This window comes from Theobroma cacao, chromosome 2 (assembly GCF_000208745.1).
Source record: "Theobroma cacao cultivar B97-61/B2 chromosome 2, Criollo_cocoa_genome_V2, whole genome shotgun sequence".
In the NCBI taxonomy this organism is placed as follows: Eukaryota; Viridiplantae; Streptophyta; class Magnoliopsida; order Malvales; family Malvaceae; genus Theobroma; species Theobroma cacao.
In genome coordinates, this window is record NC_030851.1 from 19,613,727 (window position 1) to 19,623,217 (window position 9,491).

Genomic DNA, 9,491 nt, shown 5'->3' on the forward strand with positions numbered 1-9,491 from the left:
CCAGGCTCGCATTCCCCTAGCTATCAACTTAACCTTGACCAAGTCCGCCATACCATACTATCCATACAGGGCAGGGCAGATTTCACTTTCATCTATTTTAAAATGCTATTTTTTTTTCTAGCTAAGCTAAGCTATTTGTTTGTTGCGCTGAGCGATTCAATTCATCAAGTAAAGGGGCTTGAAAGCTTTTCTGAGAGAGCTTTTTTTACAAATTAAGAGGTGAGTAAGGGGCTTGCTTGCAGGCTAGCTCGTGCAATCAACGAAGCATTCTTTCGCCTTAGTAAGCCTTGCTAACGTTCTTCGGGCACTACGGTAGGACGCGGATCGATCATGACGAGAATGGACTTCTCCGTAATGTAATGTAATAGAAGAATCACAGTCCGATGACCAGACGAAAGAGATATGAATTTAATTTGTCTGGGTCGGAGGCGCAAAGTTCATCATTCAGTGGTGGGGTCTTTATGGGCCTTGCCCGCAGATTTTGATGGCTTGGCTGCTGGGGAGGTCTGGATAGAGTCTCGCTCATAGAGGAAGAGTTCGCTCGCATCAAATTTCGATCAACAACTTGGAGGGATGGCTGAGTGGCTTAAGGCATTGGTTTGCCAAATCGACATACAACAAGATTGTATCATGGGTTCGAATCCCATTTCCTCTAGCACAGAAATGTAACGGGCAGGCGAAATTACGTGAAAGAAATAACCTCTTGGTGGAGTCCCCCGAAGGACAGAATAGCACTACTTAGTGAGACGGAGCGAAGAGCCCGTTGCGCGTTGTTTTTGTTTGACCGGCCTATCTTCTTTCTATTTCCTCCGGCCGTCCAGGGACTGGACGGCTCTCGGTTCATGAGCATGTTGGGAGATTAGGCGGTAGTTGAAAGAGCTGCTCGAAAGCTTGACGAACAAGCGAAAAAAGCCCTAACATATTAGTAAGGGGCTTTTCCCTTACTAGTAAAGTGGTAAGGTAGGGCGCTGTTCGATGAAGAAAACAGACTTTAGGAAAGTGGTTCAGGTAGCTCAGCTGGTTAGAGCAAAGGACTGAAAATCCTTGTGTCAGTGGTTCGAATCCACTTCTAAGCGGGCGAAGGGTCTAAAGGACACGTAGCCAAGAGTGAGCCGGATTTGGAAATTCAAGTGAAAGAAGAAGGAAAAAAGTCGTATAGTGCGAGAGGCATCTTTTATAAAAAAAGCGATTGATTACTCGGATTGGTTCTCGCCCCCCTGTGCCCAAAAGGATGGGCGAGTTTGGTTCTAGTGTTCATTGATCGGGCGGATCTATATGCTTCGGGGGGTGAGACGAGGTGTAACGCAGTCTGGTCAGGGCATTTGTTTTGGGTACAGAGGGCCATAGGTTCAAATCTTGTCACCTTGATGTGATGGGGCTGAAGTGCATAGCCCCGCAGCCTATGAAGGTAGGCGAAAAAAAAAAACGCGTAAAGCCAAATATGAAATCACTACTTTTTGTTGTGAATAGATTTAAAAATCAAAATTTTGACTTTCTTATTTTTTTTGTATTTCGTAAGATTTTCAATTTATATTTTTTATTATTTCATATTGGCCCAGCTATGACTCTAATATATATAATATAATAAATAACTATTTTAATATTGTATATTTTGTTTCTGATAATTCCTCAAGCTGGACTGAAGTTTTCCAAGAAGCGGAACCCTTATCCGCGACACGAGTCTTGGAAAACTTTCGCGTGCAAAACGCGCACGTGGAAGGGGAACTCATATCTCGTATTCGGGGCCTCGAAAGGTAATTAGTTCACGAACTGCCTCCTCAACTCAATGAAGGAGAGTACGAGAACATAGTAGGACAAAATTTGAATAGGGCAATGAGCATTCGCCATTTCCAAAGTGAACTAGACTTTTAACTTTTCTACGTAACAATCATGGAATTGAAAGCAAATTTACAGAATAAGCTTTTTAACTTATTATTAAGTGAACCTGATGCGCGCCTTACCAAAATTATCTCTCAATCACCGTTTCATGAAAAAAACATAAGATCCAAAGTTTACGACTTTATCGAAGAAAGAGTCAGGGATCTTAATACACGCTCTCAGGCTCAAAGGGTTTTCTTAAAAAACTACCTACGGAACTTTATTCGTGATATCGAACAAAACGGTCATACCTCAGCCTTTTATAGAGAATTCCTTAATCATTTCCTTGGAAACTAAACTGTTAGTTACAATACCTTCGAAATGTTACAAAAGACAGTTGAATTTACTATTTTGGACTGACAAAAAGTCCCCTGATTAAGCAGTTGAGGGGCTGCCGATCGAAAGAAAAGCAGGTAGACCACTTATGTTGATTGATACTTAACTGAGACAAGGTTCAAAGAAAGGGTGGACATAAAAGAAAAGGAAAAAAAAGGGGACAAGCCATCAAAACTCCGTGTGCCAGGTTAGTATGACTTGCTGAGAAAATCTCGTAGAACGACGGACGAAATTAGAGAAAAAGAGAGAGAGAGAGGCAGTTGTTTCATTTCATTGTTGGCCCGAAACTAGGTACAGCTCCATAATCGAAAGCGCAGGAAGCATAAAGAAGGATCGTGTAAGCTTGGTTAGCTAGAAGTTAGGGAATGAGGCCCTGCTCGCTTACCGTGTGAGCGCTTGGGAGAAAGGGGTCTGGTGAACACTAGCAAAACACTAAAAAAATTGGGATTTAAGGGGTGTGCAAGGAGACAAACCTCGAGCTACTAACAAGTCCTATAAAGAAGGGGTCATAACAAGAGGGGTCGGTAGTTAGCTGCGCAGCAACCAATCCACCTAAGGGGAATCAATCAATCCCAGATAAAGTCCATGTGGCCTCGGTGATTAGACGAAGATAATATTCCATCATGCGCACCAAGGGATTAGGTTCTTTTTCTATATACGCAACCTCTGAGATACAGGGAAGATCCATGTCACACTAGGAATCAGCCACCACTAATTGGAGAAAGGAAGTAAAGAAGCATGTGATTCCCTGTGTAAAATGCAAGGAACACTTACTTAAACCCCATGACCAGATAGTGCGAAATGAAGCCCAAAGCTAGCTATCTCTTCCTTCCCGGCCCTTATGCATCCCTTTAGGCTTTTCTTCCCCACTCGCAGACCGGGGTTGGGGCTTTTTTCTTCGGCTGGGTAAGGCACTAATACGTGTTCTTAAAAAGGGTAGTCATTCTTTGTTAACTTAGGGAAAAAACCTCTTCACTGTGGTTGGCTTTTGGCCCACCTACCTACTACGGGTCGGATTCCGAATAACTACCAAAGATTAAATGAAGAATGCCCGGTGAAACGAAAGGTTGAGAGTGGGTGTCGACCGTAGATGGAGATCTGGTCGGATTGCTCTATCAGTCGAGGTGAATAGTGTTTTGGTAAAACAATTTACCACTAGTACAGTGGGTGTTCTCAAATCAGCAAGCCCTCGGGCTCCCTAACACGCAGGCATCGAGGGCGCTCAGACTTTCAACGGGACTGTGAGGGGGGAGCGTATGTTCGCAGTGTGCACGGGGAAAGCCTTGCGCAGTCCCTACTTTCTAGATATAGTCACACATCATACATATAAATGTGATCTAGCCTTTAGGCATTGATGAAAGAAGCTTCCTTTCCTTCCCCTCTCACCAGGGGTCTATCAACCGTCTCTCTACGAGGCGACCAGAGGGAGGGTGTGCTATTTTAATGCTTAGGTTTGGTGGCTAAGGCAGGCAGAGGATAACCGGCTTGCGAGTCACGTTGCCCCAAGGAAGACGGCTTACGTAGCCAGGTGCACCGCTAGGAGCAAAGAAATTACCGAACAACTTAAAGAGCCTAAAAGAAAAGCCTCAAGCCTCTATCTGCGTCCCCTTCGGAGAGACATCGACTTAATATTCATCAATATTTGGAAAATCTTGCTTTTTCTGCCTGTGTTGTGACCTAAATTCATTCTCATTTTTGGCACCGATGTGTTCTTAGTTTATGATTTTGTTTGTGTTTCATGACACGACAAAAACTCTAAAGCCTTGGGCGACCTAAGGATCAGGATTGGTACCCCCATCCATAACCTAAGGCGTACGTGGAGCCATAAATATCAATAGCCCCATCTGTACTCGAATCAACTTACGTAGAGTAGTTAAAAGTACCAGTATCCCTGCCTCTATCCTATTTACCTACTGTAGTCTGAGGAACAACTAGAACGGAAATAGGTGGTGTCCTAAGGCGAGGTCACAATGAGGGTTGAAGTTTGTCTTCGGACAAAAAGCGAGGCCTAATCGCTATATTAGCACGCGAGGCTTGCGACCATATCTATTGCCCGTACCGAAAAACGTATTAATGGAAGTTCTAAACGTACTTATACCACCTCTATTAATTGGATTATGCATTTGGTTGACTGCTATCTCGGAACATGGAACTACCCTCAATCTACCACTATGCCTACCAGGAGATGTAGACGATCTAATCAAAGCTATACAGAGAGAAGAACTGATAAGTACATAATCTCCGACTGGTCAGCAAGAAGGTGTAACCGCGACGTCTTCCTAAAAGCATAAAGTGAGAGGCATAAGCTTTCCCTTTCGGAGAGCTGTATAGCATTTATTTTTTCGAGAAAGGAGAGCTGGGAAGAGTAGTTGAGCTTGAAGACTAAGAATGAGATCCAAGGGTGAAGAAAAAGAATGCTGCAAAGACCAGAGGGAACCTATCCTATCAACTTCGAATTCTATGATTCCAAGTTTGTTTGTCAGCTTTACCTTTCTTTAATGTTTTTCCCTTTTCTTTCTTCTTCTGTATTTTCTATTCTTTTTCTTTTTGTGACTTTCCAGATTTTCCACTCTTTGATGCAAACTCGATTTTCTGCTTCTTTTTCTGTATTTCTACTTTCATGCCTTCTTCCAATGGCCTTTTTCCTTTCTTCTTTTCAATAATTTCTCTACTCTGAGAGGTCTTTGCCATTTCAATTTTGAATATTTATGGCTGAGGCTCGAAGGTTTTGGTTTTATGTGAATTAGTTTCAGAGGCAAGAATGTAGAGAGAATGGGTTTTAGTTTCAGATGACTGAGTTTCAGGGGAGAGAAAATGTAAAAAAAGAAGTTGTCAGCAGTATTAATTTTCCTTAGAAAACTGTTCGCCTCCCCTTTAAAAATTGCCTCACTCCATTTGCTTAAAAAAATTCAAAATTCGCTCTAAATTTTTGTTATTCTCCTAGGCGATTTTTCTTCTTTTCTTTATTGCTCGGTAGGTAGTTTCTTCCTATTATTTTATTCCTCCTGCCTTTATTTTAACTAAGTCTTATTATTTAATGCTACCAAAACACTCTTAGTTGACTAAGATTCACCTTAGTAGACTAAATGCATTCTGTTTTGTGTGTATGAACCAAAAATTTTCTCATAACTTTTACAGACTAATCATTCCTAAATTCCTTCAAATTTCACAAAATCTATCTTCACTTAGAGGTTTAGTAAAAATATCTGCTAATTGATGCACAGTATTCACAAATTCAATCTTGATATCACTTTTTACTACATGATCTCTTACAAAATGGTGCCTAATCTCAATTTGTTTTGTCCTAAAATGTTGCACAGGATTTTTGGATATGTTGATTGCACTTGTGTTGTCACAAAAGATTGGTACATTATGAACTTTAATTCCAAAATCTCTTAGTTGTTGTTTGATCCACAAAATCAGAGCACAACAACTACCTAGAGAAATATACTCTACTTCAGCTGTAGAGAGGGCAACTGAGTTTTGTTTCTATCAGTTTTGCTTCCTGCAAAGTCTACATCAGAATAACCTACAAGATCAAATGATGATTCTCTAGAATACCATAATCCTAAAGTTTGAGTTTCTAAAAGGTATCTAAAAATTCTCTTAACAGCTGTTAAGTGTGATTCTTTAGGCTGTGACTAAAATCTAGCACACAAACACACACTAAACTGAATATCTAGTCTGCTTGATGTTAAGTAGAGTAGTGAACTGATCATACCCTTATAGAGCTTTTGATCAATACTTTTCTTTTCTCATCAGCATCAAGTTTGGTGGATGGATTCAATGGTGTGGAGATTGGTTTCAGCTTCAACATATCGAACTTTTTGAGTATATCTTGAGTGTATCTTTCTTGGTTGATAAAGATTCTTTTCTCACTTTGCTTAATTTGAAGACCAAGAAAGTACTTCAACTCTCCCATCATGCTCATCTCAAATTCACCCTGCATTTCTTTAGCAAAGTTCTTACAAAAAGCCTCATTAGTTGCACCAAATACAATGTCATCCACATATATTTGCACAACAATTAGATCATTTAAATATATTTTAATGAACAATGTAGTATCAATGCTGCCTCTAACATAACCTTTTTCAACTATAAATTTTGAAAGCCTCTCATACCAAGTTCTAGGAGCTTGTTTCAATCCATACAAGGCTTTATGAAGTTTGAAAACATGATCAGGTTTCTCAAAATCTTCAAAACCTGGTGGTTGTTCAACATATACTTCCTCTTGAATAAATCCATTTAAAAATACACTTTTTACATCCATTTGATACAATTTGAAATTCATGAAGTATGCAAAAGCTAACAACAACCTTATGGCTTTAATTCTAGCAATCGGTGCAAAGGTTTCATCATAATCTATTCCTTCCCCTTGGTTGTATCCTTGGGCTACTAACCTAGCTTTATTTCAAACTACATTTCCTTGCTCATCTACCTTATTTCTAAACACCCATTTTGTGCCAACAATAGGGTGATTTGAAGGTCTTGGTATGTCACAGCCCAAATTCCAAGCTATGATCGGCTCATGAGCCCAATGGGCATAGCTCGCTAAGCCTAAGGAAGCTTATTTATGCAATCTCGATCATCAATCCAAACCATCATTTCTCAAACCCATATTGTAATTCTCATATAAAAATATTTCAATAACATTTTATGGTAACCCAATACTCACAATTGTATTATGCTAACATAGTATCACTCATTTGCCACCTTATAGTGGCTTCAGTAATCAAATATACAAATTTGATTTTTCTAACTTGAATCTGAGTGGTCTACATTACTTATATGTATACACAAGCATACGACTCTTGACCATCAGCGGAGTGACCGTGGGTGAGGGTACAGCTATTGAGATGCCATAGTACCTACCAAGAAGGCGAGTATATGTGTGCGACTCAATCTAGGTCCCAACTGCCTCCAATCTGAAAACATGAATTTTAGAAACGTGAGTATAAAACTCAGTGAGTGAACATAAGAAGGGAACAAGTAATCAATAGGAAGAATTTGAAAATCATGATGCACTTGTTTCAATGCAATTGATTTAGTTTCTTACTAAAAACCCCTCATTTCAAACTTTGATTAATAACCTCATAGTGTTGCAAAAACCCAATATCAATCCATGAAGTTAAATGGGTGAAAAATATGTCAAAATCAAGCAAGGTAGCAAGCATGGTAGCAAGTTTCTTGCTGCAACAAAGTTCATTCTTGATGTAGCAAGATTCAGGCGGCCAAAATAGAAAGTTTCTCGCTGTAGTGAGAAATAGTGCTAATTTGCATATGTTATAGGTTTTCTAGTATATCTCCCGTTACAGAAGTCAAATTGATCTGATTTTTAGACCATTAGAAAGCTAAGAGGTAGGGATACAACTTTTATGTTTACCACTTTTCCTAGTTTGGATGGGAACATAGTCAAAATCTTCATTGAAGTGAAAGCATTGCATCAGAACCTGAGAGTTTCTCGCTACAGCGAGTTGTTGGCTGCCAAAACAGAATGTTTCTCTCTGCAGCAAGAAGCAGGGTACCTAAGTGTAAAAAGGACCTCCTTTGCACTAAAAATCCATTTGGTGTTGCAATAAAAATCACTTTGCAAGAAAATGGGAAATTCTCAAGATTCATCATGCCAAATTTTCACATGCATTACAATCATATACCATATTTATGAGCTTTTATTCCATAAACATATATACACATATATACATAGATAAACACCAATACTACCATTGTCTCATCTGACTCATGTGCATCCCCCCACATCGTGCATATAGCCAGAGTCATCGTGTGCATCCCCCCATATCGTGCACACGGGCACTTTCATCATCCAACTCCTTCACCACCATCATCACCGGCATGTGCATTCCCCCACATCGTGCACACGCACGGTTATCATTATCACACAATATCCACCATCAATGCATAACATATATATATATACCAACACAATGTAGTAGTACAAGAATCCATAATAGCCACATGTCACAACATAGAAACAATTTATCAAGGGCTTGTTCCCAAGGCACCCATTTTAAGAAAAAAATTTGGATAAAATCATTCAAAGGTCTTGTGCAAATACATTCACATTCCCAAAACCATTTTGAAATGCAAGTTCACTCACCGGTATTGTTGAGCCTCTAATCCACTCTAACCTCAACTAATGGTTCAAATGGGCAACTGAGGCCTTATTGGAACCTATACGCACATAGCATCACAACTAACCCAAATTGGCATTAATAAAATTCTAAAAGCTATTTCTTAACTCAAGTTCAGCTAGTTATTCCTAACTAGCTTTCAATCACAATTAGGTGGCTATTTATTTCACTACTCTAGTCACCTTAAAAATGAATAACAATCTCAACAATAGATTAACTCACCACTCTAAAATCATTAACCATTATCAACAACTTGAAAATTTAACCTAATTCATTACTCACCTTAGTGGTTTTTTGTAGTTGAATCCCTTTTCAAAAGCTTCCAAGCTACTATGGCAAGTCTCTCTTTCTCTCTCTAAAACTTTCAGCTAGTGAAAGAAAGTGCTGAACAAAGACTTTTAAGGGTTTTAAGGAGAGAGAGTGAAAAAGCACAAAGGTTTTATGAAAAAGTGCACAAACGCATGAAAATCAGAGCTAGAGAAAGAAAGTTATGGAAGTTGCAAAGAAAGCTTCCATGGAGGATAAAAAAAACGTGAAAGGGGAGGAAAAAGAAGAAGGAGAAGTTGTTGGAAGCTGTTGGAGCTCAGATATATTTTCTTCAAGTTAATCCAAATTTCCACCGAAATAACCAAAATGCCCTTAACATGGTGGTTTTGTCTTCCTCCCACCCTTTGTGCAACCTGTGAGACCTTGACCTTTATAAACTCATAGTTAGTAATATACGTGATATCCTTGATCAGGGGTAATTTCGTCATTTCCTTAGTAAGCCCATAAAAGTAAGATTTTAAACAATATTATGGCCTAAGTAGACCTAAGGCATAAATGAATGATCAAGTTAGGGGTAAAATGAAAAGAAAACAAAACTTTGGATGATTTTCATGATAGGGGCAAAATGGTCATTTTTCACCTCGAGTTGGAATTTTAAGCTTCCATGAACCCGAACATTTGTAGACCATTATGGACCTTGTCCCAGCGTCAAAACAGTAAAAAGATTTCATATAGGGCTTGAGAAGGACAAGCTAACTTACTAAGGGCATTTTCGTAATTTCTAAGGGAGAGGATAAGCTTGGGCTATAAATATCTTCTCTTTCTAGTAGCTTTTTGAATTTCTAGCAGCTTTTTCTTCTT

The 9,491-nt window shown here is 39.3% G+C and overlaps 1 non-coding gene across 1 annotated transcript; it reads left to right on the plus strand.

Annotated features, from left to right (window-relative positions):
• On the plus strand, window positions 1,003-1,076 carry TRNAF-GAA. The gene has a single exon. It is a non-coding gene; the product is annotated as a tRNA-Phe (tRNA).